Below are 16,911 nucleotides of genomic sequence, written 5' to 3' on the forward strand. Positions count from 1 at the left end.
TTGCGGGAACTTCTAAAAACTGCGGTTTCATCATGGCTTCATCGCGGGGTTTGCAGCTTTTCGATGATGTTCACGTCGCGTAATTACGTCACTTCATAACGTTCCCATGGCAACAGGGGGAAATGACTGCTCGTGTGAAGTAAACGCAACATTTTTCAACTTTCTGCTAAAATATATGTCTTTTTTGCAACAAAAATGTGGGGATTATGAAATCATGCAAGCCCCGCATATTTTGCACGGAAATTGGCAATTTATGCAGCGAAAGTGCGGCGTATTTGAAAAAATGCGGCCCCCGCATAAATATGCAGACTTTGGCTGATTATGCATTGAATTATGCGATCGCATAATCACATTTTTCTGGAGGGACTGAATTAAAATACCCCCACATCATCACATACCCTTCTCCATACCTAGAGATTGGCATGGGGTACTTTCCATAAAATCATCTCTCAATGCAAATCAAACCAGCTATTAGGCTAACTGACATACAACCATGTTAATCTCTAGGTATGGTGAAGGGTATGTGATGATGTGGGGGTATGGTGAAGGGTGTGTGATGATGTGGGGGTATGGTGAAGGGTATGTGATGATGTGGGGGTATGGTGAAGGGTATGTGATGATGTGGGGGTATGGTGAAGGGTATGTGATGATGTGGGGGTATGGTGAAGGGTATGTGATGATGTGGGGGTATGGTGAAGGGTATGTGATGATGTGGGGGTATAGTGAAGGGTATGTGATGATGTGGGGGTATGGTGAAGGGTATGTGATGATGTGGGGGTATGGTGAAGGGTATGTGATGATGTGGGGGTATGGTGAAGGGTATGTGATGATGTGGGGGCCAAGGGAACTTTATCAGGATGCATAGTATCCTGGATCCATGAAATAACTGGCCTTTCAAAATAAAAGTCTGCCTGCCTCTATGGGAATTTAACATAGGGGTGTACTGACTTATGCCCCCTGTATTTTAAGGAAGAACATTTATGATACATTATTCATTCACAAAGAAAATTGGTGTCCTTAAAGGTTGGATTTTTACTATTTTTATTAAGGCATTAAGATCAATTTCTAAAAGATTATTTTTTTTTTATTCCTCTTTTTAGTCAACTTTAGCATTGGTTCATAAACTTATCAGCACCACTGTAACAGGTTTAGTAGGCTATTCTTATGAAATATACTATACTTATATATACTTATATATATAGCTACAGTCCACTGAATCTCACTGCTTTTACAAGTACTGCTACACGTTCTTTACATCAACGTCCCACATTTTCCAAAGACGACAACAGCGTTACAGATTGTGTTTTTTGTTTAATTTAATTTCTGCTCCTGATAAGGCTCCATACCTTCAGAGATTTGAAACCTGCTGCAGATAGCTGATCCATCACGAGGGTTTATTTTTACCCCAGTGATCTTATCCGTGTGGTAATCCTGCTGAAGTGCTGGAGTGTGAATCATTTAGGAAAGTCTCCTGCTCCAGCAGCCACCGATTGACACAAAGACGGTGAAATGATTCTGTAAAATCCTCCAGTTTTAAAATCTCATTTTCATTAGTTTTTTTTTAAGGATTACTCCTCTCTTTATATCCGTCCTGCTTGTTTTGTGGGAGTTTTTGTTTGCACAGAAAAAAACCAAAAGGTTTCAGGAGATGGATGAAGCAATCAGCTCGCTTAACCCTCTCACTTTTTTCCATTTTTTTGGTCACTTTTTCCGATGTTTTTTGTCGGGGGGCTTTTTTTGACGTTTTTGTTAGTTTTTTCCCACTTTTTTAAATCTTGGGTTTTTTTTTTTACTTTTTGTCAATTTTTTCAATGTTCTTGTATCATTTTCCCCCCACCAAAATGCTATAAAATTGAATAAAACACCCATATTCAATGAAAGTAGTGAACTTTATTTTTTTGAAAATGTGGTTGAAAAAACCCAAATTTTCTGATATAGAAACTTTTTGAAAATGGGTCAAATTTGACCCGAGGACAACAGGAGGCTTAACACTCTGCATGATGAGTTGTTAAGGTTTCAAAGGTGTGCATGCTTGCGCCTCTGGAACCTGCGGTTACCCATAATACCCTTGTAGCGCTGCATCTACAGTATGTGTTGATGAGAGGCTACCGAACCTGAGACGTGATGGCTGTCGCTGCCGTTTCTAGCTTTTGGCGGGCCCTATGCAAGATGCTGTTTGGGGGCCCCTATTTTGTCAAACTACGATGGGGGGGGATTCATACCTTTAATATGATCCCTTTTAGGCCGAAACCTTGAATGATGAGGAAAACTTCCTTTTAGGGAGAAACCTCGGACAGACACAGGCTCTTGGTGGCCGTTGTCTGGGGGTGTGATGAACAGTGGCCATAATAGTCAAAATAAAGATAATGGAACTATGACTAGAAATAGTTGGTTGTAGTAGTTCATGGTGTAGTAGGGCACTGCAGGGCATAGCATGACGTAGCAGTGTGTAGCTGGATGTTACAGGGCACTGCACGGTGTAGCAGGGCACTGCAGGGCGTAGCTGGACGTTGCAGGGTGTAGCAGGGCACTGCAAGGCCCTGCAGGGCGTAGCATGACGTAGCAGTGTGTAGCTGGATGTTGCAGGGCACTGCAGGGCGTAGCTAGACGTAGCAGGGCATAGCTGGACGTTGCAGGGCATAGCACGCTGTAACAGGGCGTAGCAGGGCACTGCAGGGCGTAGCAGGGTGTAGCAGGGTGTAGCTGAATGTTGCAGGGCACTGCACGGTGCAGCAGGGCGTAGCTGGACATAGCAGGGCACTGCAATTTCTACAGTCAATAATCGCAGATAAAGGCTTTTAAACCAAATACTACTAACAGAAAATGTTTCAGGAGTAGTGTGACCCGCAATTGGGAAGAATTTAACGACACCGGCAGCAAAGGTGATGGTGTTTACTGCCGTTAGCATGTAGTTACATGGGACAATGTTAACACCGCAGTGGCTTAAAAAGACACATTCTCACCCCCAGCTTGTCACATGCAGTTGCTTAGTCGGGACACTTTGACGTCATTTTTATAAGTGCGGGGTATAGGGTTGGGCAACAAAACTGCTGGTTTAAGGCACTTCTGCATTTGCAGCACTTCGCCGAACCGGATGCTTTGTTCATTAATATTATACAGTCTGTGTTCACACTACAGCATCTTACAGTGCCGCGGTCGAGCAGTTGCTCTAAGCGTTCAATATATCAGGAAAACACACAAACATCGGTAGTTTGAAGTCTTTGTGCAGAGGACAGATTTTGTCATTTTTCTGGTACATTCTCTAAACTTTAAGAAAAGACTTTTAAGGCAGTCAAAAACTGACTTTGTGATGGAGATTTTTTTTACAGTGTAGAAACAAACAATTGTTTCCGTGTCAATGAGTTCCGAAACAGAAACAAACTGTGGCGTCTGAGCAGGCCTGGGAGGTGAGGGATGTTTACTGCAGCCAAACAGAGAGGCGGGGGGGGAGCTGGGTAATAAGCGCCTGGTGTCACAGCATGCTGCCAAACACTGTAAATGGATAACTCTTGTACCGGCATTAAACATGTAGCGACGCAGACGAGTGACAGTAAGGCGCCGGATGAGTTCGAGCTTGACTTTACACGACTGGAAGTTATCTAAATCCCGCAGGGACTTAGGAATGAGACGGATTTCTTAAATGCAGGAGGAATGGAAAATCAAAAGCATCTCAAAGAGAATCCCATCTGAGGAGTCATGTCACCGCGCTGCTGCTGACGTCGCCGTCTTTTGCACACTCGAGGTTCAGCTTTGAGAAAAACCTTGCGGAGCAGAAGACCTGCAGACGCCGGGGACCTCCGACCTCCGACCTCCGACCTCCTGTTGAAAGAAAAAACCGCTCCGGAGTTCAGCTACGGCTGCCACTTTCAATTTGAAGCCTCCCTTCTCTCTTGCCCACAATGCCATTCTGCATGTTGATGCAGCTGCTGCCAGCGCCGAGGCCTGCCTACCAGCCTGTCCGTCTTTCTTACTGTCTCTCTGTGTTCGTACATCAGCGGCTGCAGCTGATCAGCGCTGACAGGCCGTTCTAGCTCTACAGCTGTAAGCATCCAAGCCTTCGCTGGAAATCAAAAGCAGGAAAGAGGCATTCAATTAAAGCTCTAAAGGCCCATTTTAGTATTTCAGTATTCCTTTTGGCTTGAAATTTTACATTTGCGTTTGCATGAACTGGGGTAGACGCTCCATATTCATGCTCCATCTAGAAATACGTTAGCCGGTAAGGGACATACAGGACATACTGCTCCGCCTTTTGCATTTTCGCTGTCACATGATAAACTCACAGCTGCTGTTTTTTTTCGTGGTGGTCAGCATGTAATGGGAAGCATCTATACAATGGTTGTGTTTAGGAAAAGAACAACGGGGAAATTAAACGTCACACGCGGGACACGATCCCCGGTCTCCGGGGTGAAAGTCCTGTGTTGTTTGACCCATCCACCCCTCCAACCATCCATCCTCCCTACGTGGATTTTTGGCATTTCATATTACTCGCTACCGTAGTCGTGCTGTGATCACGAAAGATGCTTCCCATTGAAATACATTAGTTAAAAAAACGTGCTGACCACCGCAAAAAAACCGACATAAACGTGCCCTTGTACACGAATCAATAGATAAAATAACGTGACCATTGCCACTTGTCGATTTGCATGATGGACCAGGGTTTGCTGCCAACATCATTTCATTGTGCTAGAGCAATGAAAATGACTAAACTGTCAAAATTGCTTCTTGTTTTTAACTGGCGTCAGTTAAATCACCACTACAACCAACGTATTAACACTAGTTTTACACGTTTTTTGAATTCATGGTCAATAAACCTAATTTATATGCAATTATCTCATTATTGTGTTAGAAAAAAGCTGAAATTATGAATGACTTTGATAGTTAAGATCAGAGGAATGAAAAGGATATATATATATATATATATATATATATATATATATATATATATATATATATATATATATATATATAGTCAGGATAATGCTTTACAATTGAATAAAACACCCAAAATTCAAGAGATCTGATCCTTCATTTCACTTGTGAAGACCGTTTTATGAAACCATCCGTGTTACTTTGGGGCAATTTGGTTAAAAGAAACCCAAATGTCTGATATAGAAACTTTGAAAACTGGTGAAATTTGACCTGAGTGCAACAGGAGGGTTATATTTTTTTATGCTACATATATATATAGTCTATATTTCATAAATGTGTCTGTGTATTAGCACATTTGTACAATTAAACACTAAGATGTTGTGGAGTGTAAAAAAAATCTAGACTTTTGTAGATAAAAGTTTATTATTGGATCCTTTTTGGGGTTTTATGCTTCCCCAGCAGTAAATTTATATTTAGATATTCAGATCAGGCTTTCGTCTCTTGGCTGCATTCAGCGTGTGATTAGTCAAGTCTTGGATCCGCTGATCGTCCTCTTTCACTAACGGGCTGGCAGCGACTTCAGACCTGGATGACCACCTCGTCCATGGAAGCGCCACGGGGTGAAGAACGAGCCGTGCCATCTTTTACTTTTGATCTCTGAAGCACTGAACACCGACGTCTGTGCACGCTTTCTTTCGCCAGTTTGACCGTGAACCAAGACGACTCAATTTCAAATGAAAAAAATATTAAAGGGGAAACTGGAGGTAAGTCAAAAAGGAATGAGGGGGAAGAAAAAAAACGCCGTAAACAGCGTCCTGGGCAGGTTTCTGTTGGCGGGCGGATCTGGCGTACATTTCCCTGCATCAGCGTTGGAAAAAGAAAACGGTAGTTGGAGTTCCCCATGAGAAGAAAAGAGTGCTTGGATTTAATTTGGGTGATCTGACACGTTTGATGAATGAAGAGACAATGCATTTGTCTTTGCGATAAAACAAAAAGAGCTGGAGGTGTGTGTGTGTGTGTGTGTGTGTGCCACCGTCAGTTTGCCTTCTGTTCTCCTCCGAGGACCGAGCAACACCAATTAACTCCCAAACAGCGGTAATCAGGGGACTTGTAAGATACCACACAAATTAAATTAAACCGTCCCTAACCATATGCCAATACGTGTCGTCAAAGTCTGTTTTCGGGGGCCTTGTGACTCAGTGGCACGACGCCATGTAACAAAAAGCAGAGAAATAAATGAATAACCACACAACAAAAGAAAAATTATCTTTAGTTGTTTAAAATCTCCAACGGAGCCTCGGGGAGTTCATTTTAGAATTTTAAAAGACAAGATTACTACCAGCTAGTGAATTGATTGACAGGTTTTTTAATACTGAGGGACATCAAATTGAATGCAGCTTCAGGCCCTGAAAAGTCTCCGTTTGGCCCTGCTGCTGCGACACAAAGAAATAAATCGATGAGAAAAATGGGCGAGTGTGAGAGGAATCCTCCTGTTCCTAATTGCTCTGGTTTGTCATCGTCTAAGACACACACATACACTGGTGACAGGAAGAGCCAAAGGGGCAGCACAGGAAATGTTCCCGACAAAACTGTGACCCCGAGAGCAGGATGATGCCACTCAGGCCGCCCACCTGCTGCGAGGCCGCAGAGTTCAGCCAATCAGATCAGGTTGGAGGTGATGACCTCGTGTCTCTCTTCTCTCCGCGCAGACTTTGTTCTTATTAGCCGCTCTGGAGGCTTTCAGAGGAGCGAGTGTGAAAGTTTTATGTGTGAAACAGATCAGATCACTTCTGAGCTTTATTGTTGTGTCAAGACAGAGTCATTTGGGATTTTCAATCATTTTATAAAAGTGTTGACAATTTTGTGAATTGAACTTAAAGGTGCAGAAGGTAAGACGTATAAAACTAACTTTCTGTCATATTTGCTGAAACTGACCCTATGTTCCAGTAGAACTACATGAAGCAGGACATTTAAAAAAATATCCAGCTCCTCTGGCTCCACCTACAGCCTGGAGTGGGATTTGCAAAAATCCACCACTCCCTGTTCAGATGCACCAATCAGGGCCAAGGGGGGGTGTCTAACTGTTCAGATGCACCAATCAGGGCCAGGGGGGGTGTCTAACTGTGTGGCTTTCAAGCCAGGGAGTGGAGTTTGTGTCCCGGAAGAAGTTAGGGAGAAAACACAAGACTTTCACCCAGGAAACGGGTGTTCATGTTGCTGGAGTACTACTTAAGAGGCCGGTGTTTTAACCCAACCACAATCTTTTTTCTAATCTTAACTAGACGTTTTGGTGTCTAAACTTAACTGTCAACGCCGCAGGACGATCACCTTTTTTCTACCAAACTAAACTGCAAAAGCCGCTGAAACGACCATAACCTCACGGTGCTCTGTACCCGGCACGCAGTAACCTTTCCCTGGCAAAATGTAACTGTAAAGACCCCTAACTTCACTGTCATGTGAGGGTTCGTCATGTGACCGGCCAGGATTCGCCATAATTTCATTAGATATTATACGAATAATGCATACGTTTTTGTACGATATCATACGTAAACCCGTTCATGAGAATGTGTTGCTGTGCTATGTGGGCAGTAAAACAGGTTTCTGAACATTTATTAAGTGAAATAAACTTGAAATAGGCACTGTGTTAATTTGCATTCCTTCAGAACATGTGGATTGTGCAGCACTGCTCATTAGTGGTGGGGTTAAGTGGCTTGTTAGCATCCACCTATATAGCACAAAGAGTTGACTGCTCTACGATAAGGTCAAGGATGTCTTCTAAGAAGAACTTTTCAGTGGGGGCATAATGCTGTCAGGCTGTGGAAGCTTGATATGCAGCGAAAATGAAATGATGGCATGTTTTCAACTGTATTTTCATCCTAAAGGTCAGTCTTCATTTCTTTCAACATGTTCATCTTCAGATGATTTATCTGCTCCTTCAAAAGAAAGTAATTTAGTATTCCAATACATATTATAATTTGATTGCACTATTTTCTTTTACTCCTTACTTCTACCCTACACTTGGATGCAATTTGCTGTTCTGTAACTACTTGCTTGCTAAATTATAGTTTTTTTTCCAGGAGTAATACATTGGAAGTAGACTAGTATTTTTCTGCTTCTCAAACCTGATCCTGGGATGAATTTTTCTAAATCTCCTCACTGTCATCCCCTGTTCTTACTTCTTTCGCTTATAAGATGTCACTGCACACATTGTCAGTGGATATGGTCATAAAAAAACTTTGACCAAGACCTTTATTTTAAATCACATTTCATTGCGGTCCTTCATTGAGCCCACGATCTTTCTGTAAACCAAACCGTGCTGTTCTTGTCCAGCGTGTCAGTTCAGCCTGTTCTTGTTCAGAAAGCTACGAAAAGTTAAGCACTGTAATTCATAAGCTGTATAAGAATGCAGCTGGCCACGTAGGGAGGAGGTCAGGGTGGATGGGTAGGTTATAAAACACAGGGCTTTCATGCCAGAGAGCATGCAAGAGTTTGCTTCCTGGGGAAAACTAAAGCCTTTCACCCAGGAAATGCGTGTTCCTTAGGAGTGTTTTAATCCAAACCACAGTCATTTTCCTAAACTTAACAAATTCTTTTGGTGCCTAAACGTAACTTTCATCACTGCATAATGCTCACATTTTGTGGCCTAAAGTTGACCATAATGCCTGCCGAAACGACCGGCAGCTGGCGGTGCTCTGTACCCGGCTCAAGGTCACCTATTTTCAGAATAACTAAACCGCTGATACGACAACCCGTTCTCACTCCGAACTCGTAAAATACGGATGTTGGGACAGTGGCTGTCAGCGTCTGAAGCGACGAAAAAAGCGCCCTTCAGCGTGTTTGTGTAACGTACCGGGGAGAGCAGCAGCTACACAGGGTTTAGTGAGTAGTATGTAAGGAGGAAATTCCCCGTAGGGAGGTTGGTTGGGGGGGTGGATGGGTCAAACACAGGACTTTCACCCAGGAGACCGGGGATTGTGTCCCACGTGTGTCTTTAACTGTCCCGTTATTGCCTCGTGTAACGGAAGCCCACCCATGACCTTTTCTTAAACTCAACCGTCCCGTTCTTCCCGCGAGTCACGGAAACGTAAGCCTACCCACGAGCTTTTCCTTAACCTAACTGCGTCAAAAGGGACACCAATAGTCCCAACCAAGCGCGTTTCGATAAAGTGCGTTATATGGCGCTAAAGGAGACTTTTAGCGCCAATAACGACAAAGGCACCTGACCAAGCGTCCGTATTTTACGAGATGGGAGTGAGAATGTGTTGGATACGAGGGAGCACCATGCGTAGCCGGTGGTCTCCTAGTTTGGTATGATAGCTTACGTTTGTGTGCATAAATCTTCGTAATATACGGATCCGTTCATGAGAATGGGTTGGTCAGTTAACAGTTAAATGTACGTCCCGACCCAGAGCCTCAAAAAGTGATGTATCGATGTGTGAAAATGGCATCATAAGTGAATACTGAGATGGCGGGGAGGCTCAAATTAATATAAATAAATTCAAAGTCTTGATTATTAATATTTTAATCCAAGCACTTTCAAGGTCTTGATTATATTTCTTTTTATCTAATCACTTTTACGGTCTTAATTATTATTCTAATCCAATCACTTTCAAGGTTTTGATTATTATTATTTTATTTTAAGCACGTTCAAGTTCTTTTCAGAGCCGTGGCAGCACACAGCGGAGGGCTAAAAGCACTCGAGGGAGGATGTGTCAGCATGCGGGTGTGGAGATGTTCCCTGATAAGAAGTGAAAAGGAGGTAAAAAAGGTTAAATCCTCCTTACCTTGCTTAAGGCTATATCTGTATATCTACACTATACATTTTGGTTTAAAAATGAATATCTTTTACTATGTTTGCGCCTCGCGTCCGCACTACTGCGGCGTTTCCGAGCCCTTAACCCTCGTGTTGTCTTCCCGTCGACCTGATCAAAAGTGAATTTGAATTTCTGGTGCTTTTTCCAGTGTTTATGGCTCTTTTTTTATGCTTTTAACCCTTTTTAAAACGTTTTTGTCACTTTTTTCAACATTTTTATTTTTAAATTCATGGTCAATAAACCTAATTTATGACATTATACCAATTTTTTGAGTTAAAATTATGAATTATTTTGACTAATAGTTAAGATCAAAGGATGCTGAGTGAATCCCAGACTGGTTTATGTCAAAGTTTATTCACGATACTGTTTGAAAACCATTTAAACATGTTTATAAAATTGAATAAAACACCCAAAATTCAATAGAAGTAATCATTAATTTTACGTGCAAAGATCGTTGTATGGGTTCCATGCATAAATCTCTAATTTTCAAAAGGTATTGATACTGCATTTTGGAAATGACTGTTTTTCCATTGATAAATATCCTATGTCATTTGTAATATCACCTTTACCTTTGTAGTAACAGCCCAGTGGCTCAGCCTTTTATTAAATGTTGGTGTCTAATTCAGTGTTTCCCCTATGATGATGGTCCAAAATGATGTTAAAATGCACAGTTATCACAGTAGAATAACGTTTTAAAAAATGAAATAGTGTGCCAAGCACCCCTAAAGCTCTGATCCTAGAATTGCCCCTGGTTTATATATTATTTTCCCACCTACTAGACGTGAAAGTGTCCTTAAAAAGGTGTCTTTAAGGATTAGGGGGGGTCCAAACATTTCCAAAATCAAAATTTTAGGCCTTAATAAGTCAGATTTTCTGAAATTCGCTGAAGTATTTTAAACAGCTCTTAATTTCCCTACGTCCATGTAATGCTGCCTCGGATGCTTATTGAAATGCTCCTGCAGTGCTTGAATTAATGTTTTTTTATGTTGTCATATAGGTCTTAAATTTCATTCATAAAGGTCTTAAAAAGTCTTAAATTTGATTTGGTGAAACCTGCAGAAACCCTGTATAACAATACGAGAATATGTGCAGCACCTTTAAAGCTACATTGTGTAAGAATTTCTCCCATGTAGCGGTGAAATTGTATCTGACAACCAACTGAATATTACTTTCTAGCCCTTCCTCCTACGGTGGCCGAACCCGAAATTAGCTCTTACTATCTCCATCGTTTACACGCAGCTGTTCTAGCCACTCCAATATTAACTTTGGTCTTGTTGCTTTGCCTGTCTCGTTGTCGTTTTAATTCTCTTTTTCTCTTCCCTGGCGAGTAATCTTCCCCTGGCATTCTTCACGGTGCCAATAGGTGTAAGAGGGCGAAATGGGTAGGTATGTCCCTCTTTGGCTAATGTATTTTAAAGATGGAGGTATGTCCCTCTTTGGCTAATGTATTTTATAGATGGAGGTATGTCCCTCTTTGGCTAATGTATTTTAAAGATGGAGGCGCTACATGGCTGCCGTCATTCGAGCGACTCGCCTGTATGTATTCTGAATGATTCTGAATGTCAGATTCTACACTTATGAGAATACTTTGATTAGTTGGTGGAAGTAATTTCACATGAATGAGCACATATTTGTGAAAGAACAAAGGTTTTTTTTAGGGCTGTCAAAATAACGCGTTAATTTCGATTAATTAATCTGAGAAAAAATAACGCCTTAAAAAAAATAACGCAGATTAATCCATTCCATATTGACGTTTGATCCGGAGCCGTTCTAGCCACCATTGGACTGTAAAATGAAGGAGGAGATGAGAATGTGCTGCCTGGATCATTAACTGGAACATTTACTTGTAAAAATCTTCTTCCTGTCAACCCTGGCTACCGAAATCTGGAGCCACTGATATGTCTGCTCTTCTCTCTGATGCTCTGAAGACGATACAGGAAACACAAACGCCGCTGCAAGGGACGCTAGTTAACACTATACTCAACAGCAGCTAACATTAGCCTACCACTAGCTAGTTAACACTATACTCAACAGCAGTTAACGTTAGCCTACCGCTAGCTAGTTAACACTATACTCGACAGCAGCTAACGTTAGCCTACCGCTAGCTAGTTAACACTATACTCAACAGCAGCTAACGTTAGCCTACCGTTAGCTAGTTAACACTATACTCGACAGCAGCTAACGTTAGCCTACCGTTAGCTAGTTAACACTATACTCGACAGCAGCTAGCGTTAGCCTACCGCTAGCTAGTTAACACTATACTAGACAGCAGCTAACGTTAGCCTACCGCTAGCTAGTTAACGCTATACTCGACAGCAGCTAACGTTAGCCTACCGTTAGCTAGTTAACACTATACTCGACAGCAGCTAATGTGGTTAAAATGCTGACCGCTAAGTCTAAACAGTGTAAAGTTTGACTGTGTTTTACTGTAGAGGATTCAACAGCGGGATGTAACAATCTGCAGCTGCCGTTGGAAAAACAACACAGATGGTGCGTTCAATGAAACTGGTAAACTACAGCCTCGTGGTGCATTTGAAGTTATTGTAAATGTCCTTTTCCCATCTGGTGGTTGTTTTTGTCGTTCAACAGCAATTTACTAGTGAAATAAGTTATTGTTATTGTTATACATTATTATTAAATCATTTAATTTTGACCATATGGCCTTAGCAATAAACAAGCCGTTCTTTAATGTCACCAACTGTTGTTTAGTACCCTTCTTTTTTCTTTTTTCTTTTTTTTCAGGCACTGTTAATTATGTATGCGATTAATTTCGATTAATTAATCACAGAGTATGTAATTAATTAGATTACATTTTTTAATCGATTGACAGCCCTAGTTTTTTTGCTAAGAATCAACTCAAAAAATGATACAATGCAGGTTTAAACATTTGGAGATATACTGTCAGAGAAACAAGTCGTAGAGAAAACAAAGACCAGTCCCATTATTATGTCCCAAAGTTCCTAACGGTCTCCATCTTGTGTTTCTCAGTAACTTTGTGAGCAAAGCAATAAAGGCTTGGGCTAATAGCCCTGACGAGGATGGACTTGCTAATTTGCTAATGGCTTCTTCTTCCTGTGGGCCATTAGATAAGCAGCACCAGCCGCCACTCTTGCACCCGGCGTGATGTAACCCCCACTGATCACTATCGGGCCTGCTAATGGCCTCTGAAAGGAAGAAAACACTTGGCAGCGTGTAATGCTAACCGGAGCAGATCAACCGTGTCACAGGGCTTTGATTTAGCGTTCGATACACTGTTAGTTATTGGGCCGCTCTGTGTTTTTCTGGATGTGTCGGGCGATCGGCTTTAATCATTAGCACAGGAAGGTCAATGCTGTATTGATTTTGATGAGCGGTCGACCCCCATCACCATTAACAGACACGTTACAAAGACAAACCACTAACAGGACATCAAGGCCACGCAGATCTACAGGTACTGTTGGACACAGAGATGCACAAATTTATTTTCAGGCAGGTCTGTGTGTGTCGGACGAAGAAGGATTTGAAAATAAATATGAAGTACATAACAGTGTGCTTTAACCCTTGTGTTGTCCTCGGGTCAAATTTGACCCGTTTCTAAAGTTTTTTATATCAGAAATATGAGTTTCTTTCAACCAAATTGCCCAAAACTTACATGGATGAACATTATATGGATACAGTGCTGTAGTCTACGTGATACGCAGGTATACACAGTATACCCACTAAGAAAGCTCCAGGATTTCCATATACCCACTTAAAAATGCCCAATGACACGCTACAACATACTTTCTATTATATTTTTGATATATTTTGAATTGTCATCTGTGTTTTTCTCCTTTACATAGGCTAAATAAAGGTATTTCCACCGTAAATTGGTGCATACAAGTGTATCCAAATACAGGAAATGAAGTCGTTGATGCTCAAAACTTCCCTGGGGGAGGACACCCAGACCCCCCCACTCTGATATGTCTGGGAGCGTGTGTTTTTTCGGGAAGGACAGTCTCACCAAAATACTTGAGGGATGAGGGTCATCATTTACATTTCACATTGTGAAAAGATGCTATTTTCATTGACATGCAGCACACATCTCTAATGCATCCATATCTCTGCTCTCTCAGGCGTTTGCCCTCTAACCTGGCTCATATTACATAAGACCCGTCCTCTTGAAGCTTGGCAACCAATTACGAAGGACATATGATGACCTAAGCTTGTGACGCCGGGGACATTTGTCTATTGTATCTCTTGGCGCGTTCATGCCACCTGGGAATAACAGGGACCGCCCCCATGATTACGTCGTTTTTCCGACTACCAGCGTTCGCGTGGTTAGGATGGTCGGGATGCGTGTTCTTCTTCTGTTATATTGGCGTTTGGCATAACAACTTGTATGACTGCCACCAGCTGTTGGGCGTAGCTTAGAGCATCAGGTGTGTGAAAACATGGAGGCCACAACAAAAGATTTGCTGCTGTTTTCTTATGCGAGCATACAAACAGCACACGGACAGCTGTTTGTTTGTGTTAGCTGCAGGACAACGGGCAATGCTCATTTCTGGTTCATAATTGTATTTAGAGGTTGTACCAGAATAAGTTTACATTGTATAATTTTCAAAAAACACCATATTTTTGTCGTACTGCACATTGCTGCAGCTCCTCTTTTCACCCTGTGTTCAGGTCTCTGTTTTAGCTACAGAGTGAGACCTCTCACTGCTGTGATATCTTTCGCACATGCTCAGTAGCTAGGTAAGGACTACTAGCCAGTCAGAAGCAGAGTATGAGGGCGTGCCCTGACAGGTAAGGACTACTAGCCAGTCAGAAGCAGAGTATGAGGGTGTGTCCTGACAGTAGCTAGGTAAGGACTACTAGCCAGTCAGAAGCAGAGTATGGGGGTGTGTCCTGACAGTAGCTAGGTAAGGACTACTAGCCAGTCAGAAGCAGAGTATGAGGGCGTGCCATGCTAGCAGCTAGGCGAGCATTATAATGTGTGTTACAAAGTGACCACGTTTGTCTCTGGTCCATCGGCGGAGCGGGGGGGTGGCTAATTGGGCTTAAGCCCCGAATGTTTTGTCAAAAGCCCCGAATCTTTTAGGTTTTTTAAAATAACTTCAACTTTGTTTCATTTCCTCTCTCAGTCTTTCTGACTGGAGCGGCAAAAAATGAAACAAAAGCTCTATTACCGTGCGTGGTGGCGGACGGTGACGCATCGCGCATCACTCAGCTTGTTTGCCAACTGCCAATAAAAACTAACGAAGAAGAATATAAATCTTCTTCTTCGTCGTTAACTTGTCATCAGGGGCTGGCGGGCTGTTGTCATGTTGTATGTTTCATCGGTGTCGCGAGCTTACTGGCTAACCGGCTGAAGTTATGGATATAACAACGTTTTTTATACGGAACAGGATCACTAGTAACCATAGTAACAGACCTCACCGGCCGGAGAGATTCAGGAGCAGCGTCAGACGAAACGCGGACAAGGTTGCAGGTTTGTGAATCCGCTGTTTTAACACTTGAGTTAAGTGACTGTATTGCTGGCTAGCTAGCGAGTTAACGTTATTAGTTGTTATTAAGAGAAATTAGTTGCTAATAGAGATGGGCGGATGATTTGTCTGATGATTTGTCATGAACACAGGGGGGGGGGGGGGGGGGTACACACAGCTTGTGTCAAATGCTAAGTTATCTCAGGGCATATAGGGAAATATAGTGATAAAGATCAGAAAGACATGAGAGTTTATTTCCTCCTCCTGATGACAACAATTCCAAGTACAGATGCATCAGTATCACTGGAAAAGTGATTTTTTCCCCCCATACTTTAATTTAAAAAGTAAATCTTTAATATATTCTACATTCATTACATAAAAAGTAAAATATTTCAAGCCTTTTATTGTTTTAATCTTGATGATAAGGGCTTACAGTAGTATAATAAGCTATTTTCTGTGAATGTGTGAGACTTTCGGTTCATAGGGAAATAACGAGATGAATAACAAAGTGCTATTAATGATAAAAATATTTGTGCTACAAACTAGTGTTTACAATTAGGACAAATTCAATACATCAAAATAATAGGGTAGGGTAGAAAAATACCAGTTTCCAATATCAAGAAGCATAACAAGCTTTTTTGTACAGCTAGAAATAACTGTAAGCGGATGACATCGGACGCCAGACACATTCCATTTACAAATGTCCGTGCCACTCTTCCGTGAATAATAAGGTGGATACCATAGGCCAAAAAATGTCCCCTAAAAAAATGTTAGGTTAGGTTTGTTTGATTGTTAGTTGTATGTTTTGCCTCTGATTGATTTGTGCTTATCATTTCTTGCAGGATTATCAGAAGTGCTGCCGCTCTTCTTCCTCTCGACACCATCACTACCCTCCTCACCTGGCCTTCATCCTCACCTGGCCTCCATCCTCACCTGGCCTTCATCCTCACCTGGCCTCCATCCTCACCTGGCCTTCATCCTCACCTGGCCTCCATCCTCACCTGGCCTCCATCCTCACCTGTCCTTCATCCTCACCTGGCCTCCATCCTCACCTGGCCTCCATCCTCACCTGGCCTCCATCCTCACCTGTCCTTCATCCTCACCTGGCCTCCATCCTCACCTGGCCTTCATCCTCACCTGGCCTTCATCCTCACCTGTCCTTCATCCTCACCTGGCCTCCATCCTCACCTGGCCTTCATCCTCACCTGGCCTTCATCCTCACCTGGCCTCCATCCTCACCTGGCCTTCATCCTCACCTGTATTGCTTTCTTTCTAAATTTCTATTTTACCTGTTAAGGATAATTTTTGTATAAATTGAAATGCATGAATTAATAAATTGTTCTTGTTCTAAAACAGATTTTTATTGTTTTATTATATTACATTATTAATACTTGTGTATTGTTTAAAAATACACGATGAACCTTGTTGTGCAGTTACAGCTTCAATTGTTCTTTTTTCCATTTCATGGATTCTGATGGAGCAAATTTATCAGCTAAGCACAAACTACACAGAACTGAACTCTTAAGATTACTTTACTTAGTTTACACCAAATTCCAATTTTACCTATGTAGGCTAACTTCAAAATAGTTAGATAATGGTTGCCTCTTTTTAGTTGCCAGGGGTGAAAATGAGTCATCCTTAACATTGTTGGTGTTTTGGATTCACTACAGCTGGAGAACAATTAAATACAAAATAGGTTGGAGGCTCTACTGGGTGATTTTTTATTTTTTACTGAGTAACTATCATCATTTTCGCAGATAGTGTATAGAATTTTAGGCATTCTA

The 16,911-nt window shown here is 41.9% G+C and overlaps 1 long non-coding RNA gene across 1 annotated transcript; it reads right to left on the minus strand.

Moving 5' to 3' along the window:
* Positions 1–2,142: 2,142 nt before the first annotated feature.
* Positions 2,143–15,428, minus strand: LOC116062515. Its single transcript, XR_004108020.1, has 3 exons — positions 15,415–15,428; positions 11,191–11,194; positions 2,143–2,236 (listed from the first exon to the last, which is right to left on the minus strand). It is a non-coding gene; the product is annotated as an uncharacterized LOC116062515 (long non-coding RNA).
* Positions 15,429–16,911: the final 1,483 nt, after the last annotated feature.

The sequence above is a fragment of the Sander lucioperca genome, chromosome 1 (genome assembly GCF_008315115.2).
Source record: "Sander lucioperca isolate FBNREF2018 chromosome 1, SLUC_FBN_1.2, whole genome shotgun sequence".
Taxonomy (NCBI): Eukaryota; Metazoa; Chordata; class Actinopteri; order Perciformes; family Percidae; genus Sander; species Sander lucioperca.